The following is a 12338-nucleotide window of genomic DNA, read 5'->3' on the forward strand; positions in this document are numbered from 1 at the left end:
CCCTGCACTTTTACTAGCAAGCAATAACACTGGTCTGAACTAGATTACTACCAGTTAAACACAGTGAAAGACATAAACTGGTAACTCAGCATTCCATAAAATCTAACATCTTATTTCCACTTCACCCATATGCATACACTAGTAATACTCTAACAGGATTGTAAAGACTTACAGGTTCAACATTCTTTACTACTTAATAGAGAATAACAAAGAATCATATGAAAAGCATCACACATAACACACATATTTTTCACATGGAAACCCAACTAGGAAAAGCCACGATGGGGATGAATACCCACAAGCTATTCTTTGAACCCTTTTGAAGTCCACTCTGTTAGGAGCCTAGTCCGATTAAAAACTTTACAATAGGTTCTGTTAGGAAACAATCCTGCTAGGGATCACCCAGTTAAGGGATGGCTAACATACTCAGTTAAGGGTTAAACCCAGTTAAAGGTTACCTTGTTAGAGGATTTTTAGAACTCAATGATTTTGAGTCACCCTGTTAAAGGATTTACAGCAAGCCGATTAAAGCTGTTGGTATTTTGGTATGGTTTTGTCATTGATGTCAACACCTACTAAACACTTATCAACTCTGGCACTTTGGAGAATCAGCAACATTCACCGGCAAGCAAGTGACTCATGCACAGTCACCAGTATCTGGTACAATGACAAGATATAATGATCACCGGCACTTGGAACAATATGGAAAACACTTGGTAATGTCAAAAACATTGTTTTGACATCTTCTTTTGGAGAATTGGTTATTGGTATATTCACACTTGCATATTTGCTATTACCGGCAAATAGGTCCAGGGTATACATTGGCAGGTTTATCTTTTCCAGATCAACATGACATGCTTTGGAGATGATTAATTATTGTTGTAAATGCATTAAGCTGACATGTTCAATCAGTTATTGCATTAGATATTTTTTTGTTTATAAAATGTTTTATTGTAATATCTTGTAGAGATGACCTACTAAAATTGGTCTTAGGTTATGGTATAAATGTAATATCTTATTTGTAAGATGAATTGTGGGATGCAAAAAAGGATTGTGTGAAGGTATGCGTGAGAATAAGAAGAGCTATACATGTAAACATCATTTGAAGATTGAAGGAGGGTTTTTGTGAAGACAATCAGAACTACACCGGTACTGAATCCAGCATATGAAGATGCTATTTTGTGCAGTACATTCTTATTGGATTTAACCATCCAACTATAGTCAATGTGACTCCCTTTTGTGATTGAGCAGTGAGCTCTAGGTGCTTGGCCTTTCTGTATGTGTAGACCCCATTTATGTACACTTACTATCTGCAGTAGTATCATCTGATTGTGGGTAAGGTTTCTCACCATGGTTTTTCCCCTTATAGGGTTTCCACGTACAAATATTGGTGTTATGTTTTGTGGATGAACTTGTCTTTATGTTTCATGCACTAATCCTTACCGGTATAGCAATTAACTATTAAATATGTCTACCGGCATATTAAAATAGTTTACCGGTACTAAGAATTAAGTTGGTTAAGTTGTTTTTGGTTTGAATTTATTAGACAACTAATTCACCCCCCCCCCTCTCAGTTGTCTCCGGGACCTAACAAAAGCTACCCTATTAAGGGATTTTCCAACTGTTGAAGTGGTTAGAGGTTAATAGGTATTACAATGATCTGGTAACAACACTCAATGCCAATGTAGATCTTCTTCAGTCCCTTCGTTCTGCACCCACACTTTGCAGGTGTCTATTCTCATATCTGGTATGGCAAGAATCACGTATCTTTACACTTAGATACACACACAACATTTTCCAACAACTTCAACATGAAAAACAACATTGACCATATAGGAAACAGATAGGTCGGTAGCATAAACCCTAAACCCTAAACATTTAGGTTAAGGAATTTAGTTGGTTCAATCCTGACCATTGAACACTTTGATTTGAATACAGTGGTCTTGAACAGATCTCAAGACATTCTCCATCATTCATTCTTCACCGTATCTTGAAGGCAATAACCCATCATGCATTATCCACCATTTGTAGAGACTTCGCACATTCCCGAGGTAGATAGGATCAATCTCCTTCATGCAAGATCCTTCACGTGCACAGAGCTGACGTGGCAACACAATATATTCTTCATTACAATGCTAGCACAACATACAATGTCATCAGTTGAATCACATAGTAATAGAACACTTCAACCAGAAACCCTGAAGCTAAGACTACCAACCAGTAGTCATACCATATGAAACCTTGATACAAAATATTCCATATACCGGTTCACATTCCATTGTATCGGTTCACTTGGACAAACATACCACTTCACTTTGTCACATATACCAATTCACATTTCAGCATATCGGTTCACTTGGACAGCCATACCGCTTCACTTTTTCACATATACCGGTTCTCTTGCAAGTGCTTACTTTGATATACTGGTTCACTCTTCATCATATTGAAATCAATGACAACATATAATATCATCATGTCAACATACTTTGCACATATGCCAACACAAATTTGCCAATATACTCATCTCTTCTAATATAGCATTTACTACCAAATATTCTAAAATATTTAAGAGTAGGAGTAATGCCAAACCATAGTTCATGAGGGGTCTTACCAGTTTCACCTTTGATGTGAACTTTGTTGAATGTATAGACTATTGTGCTTACTGCCTCTCTCCAATATACATGTGGTAGATTTGCTTCTGATAACATACTTCTAACTGCATTCATGATGGTTCTGTTTTTCCTTTCTACAACTCCATTCTGTTGTGGTGTCTGGGGTAATGATAATTGTCTTCTGATTCTATTCACTTCACAGAGTGCATTAAATTCCTTAGATGTAAATTCACCTCCTTGATCTGATCTCAGACATTTGATTTTCTTACCAGTTTCATTCTCTACCATTGCTTTGAATAGTTTGAACTTCCCAAGTGCTTCTGATATTTCTCTAAGAAAAGTAACCCAACACATTCTAGAATAGTCATAAATGATTAGCATAAAATATCTATCACCTTGTAAACTTTTAGTTTTAGCTGGGCCACATAAATCAGTATGAATTAAGGGGTGGTTGCAAGAAGTTGAGTCCCACTTTTGCGCAAAAAGTGGAAGTATTTTATCTATTTTTCAAATTTTCTATCAATTGATGTCAAAAATTTGATGCACTTAGAGATTAATCTCAAAAAACTTCAGCAATAGAAAATGTAGTGCTCGGAGTCTACTTTTCAAATATGTAATTTATTTTAATACCCACATGGTAGAAATCACTTTTTATTAGGCATGTTTAACAACTAGTTTTTCAAAATGTCTGTTTTAGGACCATACCACATATGTGTATGACCACACTTTTTTTATCCAAATAAATGAATTTTTGCAAATCCTTCTAGGAAATGATACCTAAGACACCAAATATTGATTTGAATATTTTTGCTTATTTTTTTATTGAATATATTTTTTTTATTAATTTTTAACTGACAATAAAGTATATTTTCAAAACATTGGGTGTACGACCACCATAATTTGATGAAAATTTCATATTTTTCAATTTTTTTTTTTTAATATTCAAAAGAATTGTATGTAGATTGATGTCATATAATTTATTTTTCTAAAATCCTAAAAACAAAAAAGTTATTAAAGGTTTAGTGAACCTTGGTATTTTAGGTTTAGGTTCCACTTTTGATTAATAAATAATACAAAAATAGTAAAAATAATCTTATCACTATGAAATTTACATTTCTGAAATTAGGACACTAGAAACTCTAATGGGTTTTGGTTTCGTAAAAAAATTCAATCAGAAAGGCCCTCAAAAAATTAGGCCAAGGTAGAAATCTGATGTCATTTTACCTTAGTCATTTTTTGAAGGTCCAAGCATAGACTTGGTGGGACCAAGCCTATCCTGAAGTAAAAAACAATTCTAAGGGTTGTTTCCCACTCCTAATTTTAACAAACGGGAACCCATTTTTTAAATTCGAAAAACGGGCGCTCGTTTTGCTTTGTACCGTTGAAAGCGAAATGGGCACTCGATTTGAAAAAAAACAAGCGCCCAGTTTGCTTCGGGCACCCGAACCAAAACGGGTGCACGTTTCCAAAAAGCATGCACCTATTTTTGAATGGCTCGGGCACCTGAAGCGAAACGGGTGCCCGATTTGTAAAAATCGAGCACCGTTTCTAGCGGGCTCTTTTCCCAACCCACGAACTTCCGCAGGATTGGGACCCAACTTTGTGCATTTACCCTAAGTCAAGTGCATTATTTGATTTTTCTGGAATACTTTTAAAAGATTCTCTAACTTGTTTTCCAAATTGACATTCCTTACATACCGAATTGTGAGGTTTAACAAACTTAGGTAAATCTCTAATTGCCTTAGTAGTACTAATTTTTACCATGCAATCAAAATTTAAATGATAAAGTCTCTTATGCCATAGCCAAATTTCATCAATGTGTGCAATCAAGCATGTCTTTTCATTGTTATTCAAATGAAAGATGTTGCCTCTAGTTTGATTACCGGTTACAATTTCCAAACCAGTTCTGTTCATAATTTTGCATTTACCATTCTTGAATTGTAACTGAAATCCTTTCTCAACTAATTGACCAACACTCAAAAGATTATGCTTTAAACCTTCTACATAGTAAACATTATCAGTATTATGCTTACCATCAAGAGATATTGTACCTTCTCCTTTGATCAAACAAGCTTTGTCATCTCCAAATCTTACTAAGCCTCCATTATATTTTTGAAAGTTCAAGAATTTACCTTTATCACCAGTCATGTGATGTGAACATCCTGAATCAATGATCCATTCATCCTTAACTTCAATTTTAGCTGTCAGGGCCTGTTCTACCAGTTGAGAAGTAGGTGTCAGTTTATCTTCTGTTATAGCAACAAAAACCCATCCATTTTCTGTCAGATCTTCATCAGAATCATCAGTGACTCCTTCATCAGCAAGATAACAAGATTTGTTTTTATTCTTCTTAAATCTGTATCTCTAATATTCAGGGTTATGCTTGTATCTTCTCCTAGATTCTTCTCTTAGTCTAGCATGTCTATCAGGGCATCTAGAAGCCATATGACCAATCTTATTACAGTTAAAGCATTTAAAGGGTGTTTTACCTTCATACTTACTTCCAACTAGACCTTTAGGCATTTTTGTTGCAAATAGTGCTTCAAGTTTTTCAAGTTCTTCATTTTCTCTCCTTCTTTCCTCAAGTTCTCTTGCATAAAAGGCTTTCCAATCAGACTTGTCAAATGATGGTGCAGATGATGTTGATGCGTTAAAAGATAAATCGGTCTTTATAGTAGCAACATGACCAAACTCCTCAACTTCAAAAGCTAAAAGTTTTCCAATCAATGTATCCCTAGTTACTGATGTATTAGGCATTGTTTGTTAACTCATTTATAGCAGTAACCTTCATTTTATATGTTGGTGGCAATCCTCTTAAAAATTTTGAAATAATTTCATCTTCACTTAAGGTTCCTCCACAAAATTTGATACCCAAAATAATTTCATTAACTCTTTCCATAAAAGGAGAAATCCTTTCATCTTCTTCCATTTATATATTTTCATACCTGACCTGGAAGCTTTCAAGTTTTGCAATTTTCACTATGGAATCTCCTTTATTCAATGTTTCCAAGTGATCCCAAATAGCTTTAGCAGTTGATCTATTTGATAATCCCATGATTTGTTGATCTGATAATGCACTCAAAAGTGCTTCTCTTGCTTTGCAATCATTTTTCTCATCTTTAGCCAAGTTAGGTGGATTACGCTGACCAGGAGTAGGAGCAATATAGCCATTCTTTGTAACTTCCTAGATGTCCTTTCCAATGCAATTCAAATGTGTCTCCATTCCGATCTTCCATATGCCATAATTGGTTCCATCAAGTTTAGGACTGTCTTTCCTGAAATAGTTAGTAGATGTTGGATCTCCTCAAGCTGTTAAACTTCTACAAAAATAGAACTAGGCTCTGATACCAATTGTTAGCTCCTAGAGACAACTCAGAGGGGGGGTGAATTAGTTGTGAAATAAATTCAAACCAAAAACAACTTAACCAACCTTAATGCTTAATACCGGTAAATTAGTCTTTTATGCCAGTAGACAGTTTTATCAGTTAATTACAATACCAGTAAAGATTAATGCATGAAACATAAAGAAAATAACATCCACAACACATAACACCAATATTTGTACATGGAAATATTGTAAGGGGAAAAACCATGGTGGGAAACCTTACCCACAATCAGATGATACTACTGCAGATAGTATGTGTATATAAATGGGGTCTGCACATGCAGAAAGGCCAAGTGCCTAGAGCTCACTGCTCAAACATAAATAGGAGTCACAATAACTACAATTGGATAATTAAATCCAATAAGGATGTACTACTCAAAATAGCATCTTACTATGTTGGATGCAGTACCAGTGTAGTTCTAATTGTCTTCACAAAAACCTTGCTTCACCTTCAAATGATGTCGATGTGTAAAGCTCTTCTTATTCTCACATATACCAAATTATTTCTTCCTTCGCATTCCAAACTTGATCTTACAAATAAGATCTTACATTCATATCGTAACCTAAGACCAATTTTAGTAGGTCGGCTTTAAAGGATATTACAATAAAATCAATTTACAAATAGAACAATATCTGATGCAATAACCGATTCAACATGTTGGCTTGATGCATTTACAACAATAATAAAACATCTCCATAGCATGTCATATTGATCTCGAATACATAAGCCTATCGGTGCCTATCCTGGACCTATTTGTTGGTAATAGAAAATATGCAATTACAAATATACCAATGAACAAATCTCTGAGACAAAGTGTCCAAATGATGTCTTCGACATAACCAGGCATTTTCCATATCATTCCAAGTGCCAGTGAACATTATATCCTGCTAGTGTACCAAATACCAATGACTGTGCGTAAGTCACTTGCTTGCCGATGAACATTGCTGATTCTTCAAAGTGCCAGAGTTGATAAGTGATAGTAGGTGTTGACATCAATGACAAAACCATACCAAAATACCAACAGAATGTTCATCTCTCCCCCTTTGACATAAAATGCCAAAGTAGTTAAGAATCAAAACATAACATGCAACTAACTACTCCCCTTGAGCAATAGATCTCGTTCATCAAGATCGGAATAATATTTTTTTGTTAGTCATTGCCAGTTTGATGCCAATCTTCATCATTCAAGTCTCTACCAGTGGAGAAATTACCCCAAGCTGTTCTCTAAGATATTCAATTGTTTCCTTAGGCAAAGGCTTTGTAAAGATATTTGCAATTTTCTCTTTAGTATTTACATAAACCAATCTCACTTCATTTGCTTTAACATTCTCTTTCAGAAAATTGTACTGAATAGAAACATGCTTTGTTTTAAAGTGAAATACCAAATTCTTTGATATATCAATTACTGTTGAATTATCACAATAAATAATTACTAGTTATTTACATTTTACCTTTATATCCTTCAACATTGGCTTGATCCATAATACCTGAGTACAATTAGTTGTTGCTGCAACATATTCTGATTCTATTGTAAATAATGATGTAGAAGTCTGCTTCTTGCTAATCCATGAAATTAATCTTCTGCCAAGAAAGAATGCACCACCAGTGGTACTTTTTCTATCATCTACATCTCCTACCCAATTAGCATCTATATATGTACATAACTCAAAATTGTCATCCTTAGGATACCATAAACAAAGATTTGTTGTGCCTTGTAGGTACTGAAAAATTCTTTTTTACTGTTGATTCATGAATTTCTTTAGGATTGCTTTGAAATCTAGATACAATACATACTGCATTCATTATATCAGGTCTGGTTTATATTAAATATAGTAATCCTCCAATCATAGATTTGCACCTTGTTGGATTAATAGGAGCTAAATCATCCCTTAATGTCAATTTATCAGTTGTAGTCATAGGAGTACTTACCGGTTTGGAGTTTTCCATACCAAATTTCTTCAAGAGTTCCTTAAAGTATTTTATTTGACATATGAATATACCTTTATCTATTTGTGAAATTTGCAAACCTAGAATTTTTTTTATCTCTCCAATCATAGAAATTTCACATTCTTCTTGCATCTTGTTAGCAAAGTCTTTAGATAATCCTTCTTCACCTCCAAAAATGATATCATCCACAAATACTTCAATAACCAAAATGTCATCATTTCCAAAATGTGTCGTGCTGATCTGGAACATAATATCTTGTACTGGTCCATAACCTAGACCTATCTGCCAGTTAAGGCAAATATGTCAACCCGATTAGACCAATAAGCAAAACACCAAATCCAAACATCCAATCCATGTCTTCGACATAACCAAATGATCTCCAGATGATAATAAATCATCATCGCTATTGGTGAACAATATATCTTGTCGGTGAAGCATATATCGATGACTGTGCATAAGCCACTAACCATGTCGGGACCACAATGTGTTGGTTCAACAATAAACCAATATAACTAGAGTGCCAAATCAACAATGTAGACCTCCATGAAGATAATTGTTCACATCAATGACAAAACCAATGCAACACATGACGAAGTCATCCATAATACCAACAATGTCATTGTCTCTACCAAAGATAATATCATCTACATATACAACCACTATAATCATGTGATCTCCATTTACCTTGACATACAAGTTGTTGTTTGGATTCCCTTTTCAGAATCCTTGGTCCTTCAAGTATTTTTCTAACCGGGAATACCATGCTCTAGGAGCTTGCTTCAAGCCATACAGAGCTTTCTTCAATCGGCATAAAAAACTCTCATCTTCATGCAATGAGTACCCTACCGTCTGTTCCATATACACCTCTTCTTCAATATTTCCATTGATAAAACTAGATTTCACATCCATCTAATACACTTTATATCCCTTGTAGGTTGAGAAAGCTAAAAACATTCTTATTTCTTCTAATCTAGCCACCAGTGCAAATGTTTCTTCAAAGTCAATACCTTCAACTTGAGAATACCCTTTTCAAACTAACCTTTCTTTATGCTGGATTATTTTACCTTCTTCATTCATCTTGTTATGGTAGACCCATTTGGTACCTATGACATTCTTGTCTTCCGATCTTGGAACAAGTTCGGAAGTCTGATTTTTCTCAATTTGTCTCAGTTCTTCATCCATGGCATCTAACCACTTCTCACTTTTGCTAGCATCATCAAAAGTTTTGGGCTCTACTTCAGCCATGAGATAGAAATTTACCTAATCATCTTCTTGGGCTAATCTCCTTCTAGTCTGCACACCTTCATTTCTATCTCCTATGATCTGTTCTTCCACATGATTCTTCTACACATACCGGTTGGGAGTCTTGTTTGGTACATCTTCTACTAGTCTATTGTTAGATTGTTCTTCATATTCCATGACTGACTCATCAATGTAGGGTGTAGGTACAAATTATCCCTTGTGTGAGTCTTCATCTATTCTCACATGTACACTCTCAACCACTCTTCTCAATCTCTTGTTGTAGCATTTGTAGGCTTTACTGTTGGCTGAGTATCCCAAGAAAACTCCTTCATCACTTTGAGAATCAAAACTTCCCAATCCATTAGCATCTTTCTTGATGATGCACATACTTCCAAACACTCTAAAGTGTTTGAGTGATGGTTACCTTTCATTCCATAACTCATAAGGAGTCATTCTACTATTTACCCTTAACTAAACCCTGTTTAAAGTGTAGATAGCAATATGAACTACTTCCTTCCAGTATATATCCGGTATGTTGGCCTCATTCAACATTGTCTAGTCCATTTTCTTTACTGTCGTATTTTTCCTCTCCACCACCCCATTTTGCTGAGGTGTCCTTGCAACTAAAAAATTGTCTTTGAATTCCATGTTTCTCATAGTAGTCAACAAATTTATTTGAAGAAAATTCTCCACCCTAGTTAGATCTTAAGCACTTTAACTAGTGTCCAGTTTCATTTTCCACCTTCCTAAAATTTTTGAATCTCTCAAATGCTTTTGACTTGTCATGCAGGAAGGTTACCCAGGTCATTCTTGAGTAATCATCTATGAACAACATGAAATACCTTTCTCCAACCAAATCTCTTGTCCGTTTTGGCCCAAATAAGTCGATATGTATCAACTCCAAAGGTCTTGAGGTGTTATATTCTTTTGTTTTAAAAATAACCTTTGCTTGCTTACCTCTGATACATTCATCATAGAATGTGCTTTCTAGTTTTATGATTTGAGGTATGTTTCTCACATACTGGTTCTTTCTTATCTTCATCAGATTGTCAAAATTCACATGGCCTAGTCTCTAGTGCCACAACCAATTTTCATCAACCTATCCCATCATGAATTGGGACTCATAGCATTCCCTCGGATTGTAGACATTAACCTTTGTTCTCTTTCCTTCTGCTACCACCTGACCGATAATCTACTTCCTTATTTGGCAACCGGTAGAATCAAATGAGAACTTGTACCCTTTGTCACACATCTAACTTACACTCAACAGATTATGTTTCAAACCTTCCACATAGTACACATCATGAGCCTTGAGATTTCCATCAATATTCAGTGTACCCTGACCTTTGATTTTGATGGAGGAGTTGTCACCAAAGCGGACTGAACCACCATTCCAATCATCAAGCTTGATGAACTTTTTCTTATCTTCGGTCATGTGATTTGAAAAACTACTATCAACTACCCATATATTCCTCCTTTCAGCATGTGGAGCAGTCTGCACAATTAGGCTAGACTTTGTGTTGTTTTACTCCTTCTCTACCCAAACCAGTTTCTCTTCTTTCACTTTATGTTCCGGTTTTGATTCCAACTTCTCTCTGGTATAACTCTCTTTTCCTTTTCAGTTCTTAGCTAACATTGCCTTGCTATGTGACCAAAATTTTGACACTTATAGCATTTCACATTAGCACCAAAAGATGTACACAATACATTCTTGTAGGACATTTGCATGTTACTCCTACATTTATAGCTCCTATGACCAAACTCATTGCAATTACAACACATGATATTTGTACTTTGTAATGTAGAAAATGAGTTTCTACTCTCAAAAGTAGGGTTGATATTCATTTTACTACATTCTTCCATTCTATGACCGAACTTATTGCACCGGTGATAATAACCATGAAAATTTAGAATATACTAGTTAGGTTGTCTTGATCCTGCAAACAAATGCCTCATTGGGGGGCTTCCTTTCATGATGCTAACCCTTATAAAACCTTCATGATCAATGCTTGAATTTCTCCTTGGATCTACATGTTGGTGCATTGAGTATGTTCTCTGGTTCATTGATTTAGCATACCGGTTTGTGTATCGGTTTCTAGCAGGATCTGCATATGTCTTTTTGTTGGTATCCTTGCCCACTGTGAATGTCTTCTTCTCTTCACCATCCTTTGTAGAAGTGAATTGAATTTCCTTATCTGATGTGTCTTTTCTATTTGAACTTTTACCTCTTAGAAAGACTAAGCCATCGGTATCTTTGGATTGCTTCTGTTTGCTCAGCATCTTGTCCAAATATTCAACATTGCCTTCATACTTGCTTCTCACTTTTATTTCTTCCTTGATTTTCTCCAAGTCCTTCTAGAGTTTCACTATTTCTTCTTCTAGATTCTAATGTTCATTTTCCTTTTCACTCAGATTGGTACTAGTGACTTCACATATCATCTTGGCCTCTTCCAAGTGAAGGTTTAGATCTACAATAGTTTTCTGGGACTCTTCAAGAGATTGTTCCAACAACTCTTGTTCTTCAGCTGCAACCCTTTTTACCTTCTTCAACTCTCTTCTTATTTTCTTTAGCTCATCTAAGGTACTGATGAGTTCTTCTTCAAGATCTACTTCACCTTCTTGCTCTTCCTCTTCTACTTCTTCAGGTGCCAATACCTCTTGAGCCATAAAAATATTTTCTCTTACTTCATCACCACTACAACAGTCATCTGAGGCACTTTCCTCATCTGTGGTATCATCTTCATGTGTGTATAGACTGCTCTGCTTTCGGTAGCCTTTCCTACCATGTCGGTAGACATTTTTCTTCCTATCCTTACTAAATGATGTGCTACCTTTTGATTGATCATATTCATTCTTGTCACCATAAGGACATTTAGAAGCAAAATGTCCAATCTTTCCACAGTTGAAACATTTTAAAGGCAACTTGCTTTTATATTTGCCTGAACTTGTCTTGAATTTTTTGACAAAGTTTTCAATGATGTCATCAGAGTCTTCACCGGTTGCATGATGAGAAGATTCTTCTTTTCCTTTTCTTGATGTCTTGAATGTAGCTTCTTTCTTCACATCATCAGTACTGGCTGTCCTCATCTCATAAGCATTTACGAAGCTATACAACTCATCCATTGTGAATACTTTAAGATCTTTTGCTTCT

This window comes from Cryptomeria japonica, chromosome 9 (assembly GCF_030272615.1).
Source record: "Cryptomeria japonica chromosome 9, Sugi_1.0, whole genome shotgun sequence".
In the NCBI taxonomy this organism is placed as follows: Eukaryota; Viridiplantae; Streptophyta; class Pinopsida; order Cupressales; family Cupressaceae; genus Cryptomeria; species Cryptomeria japonica.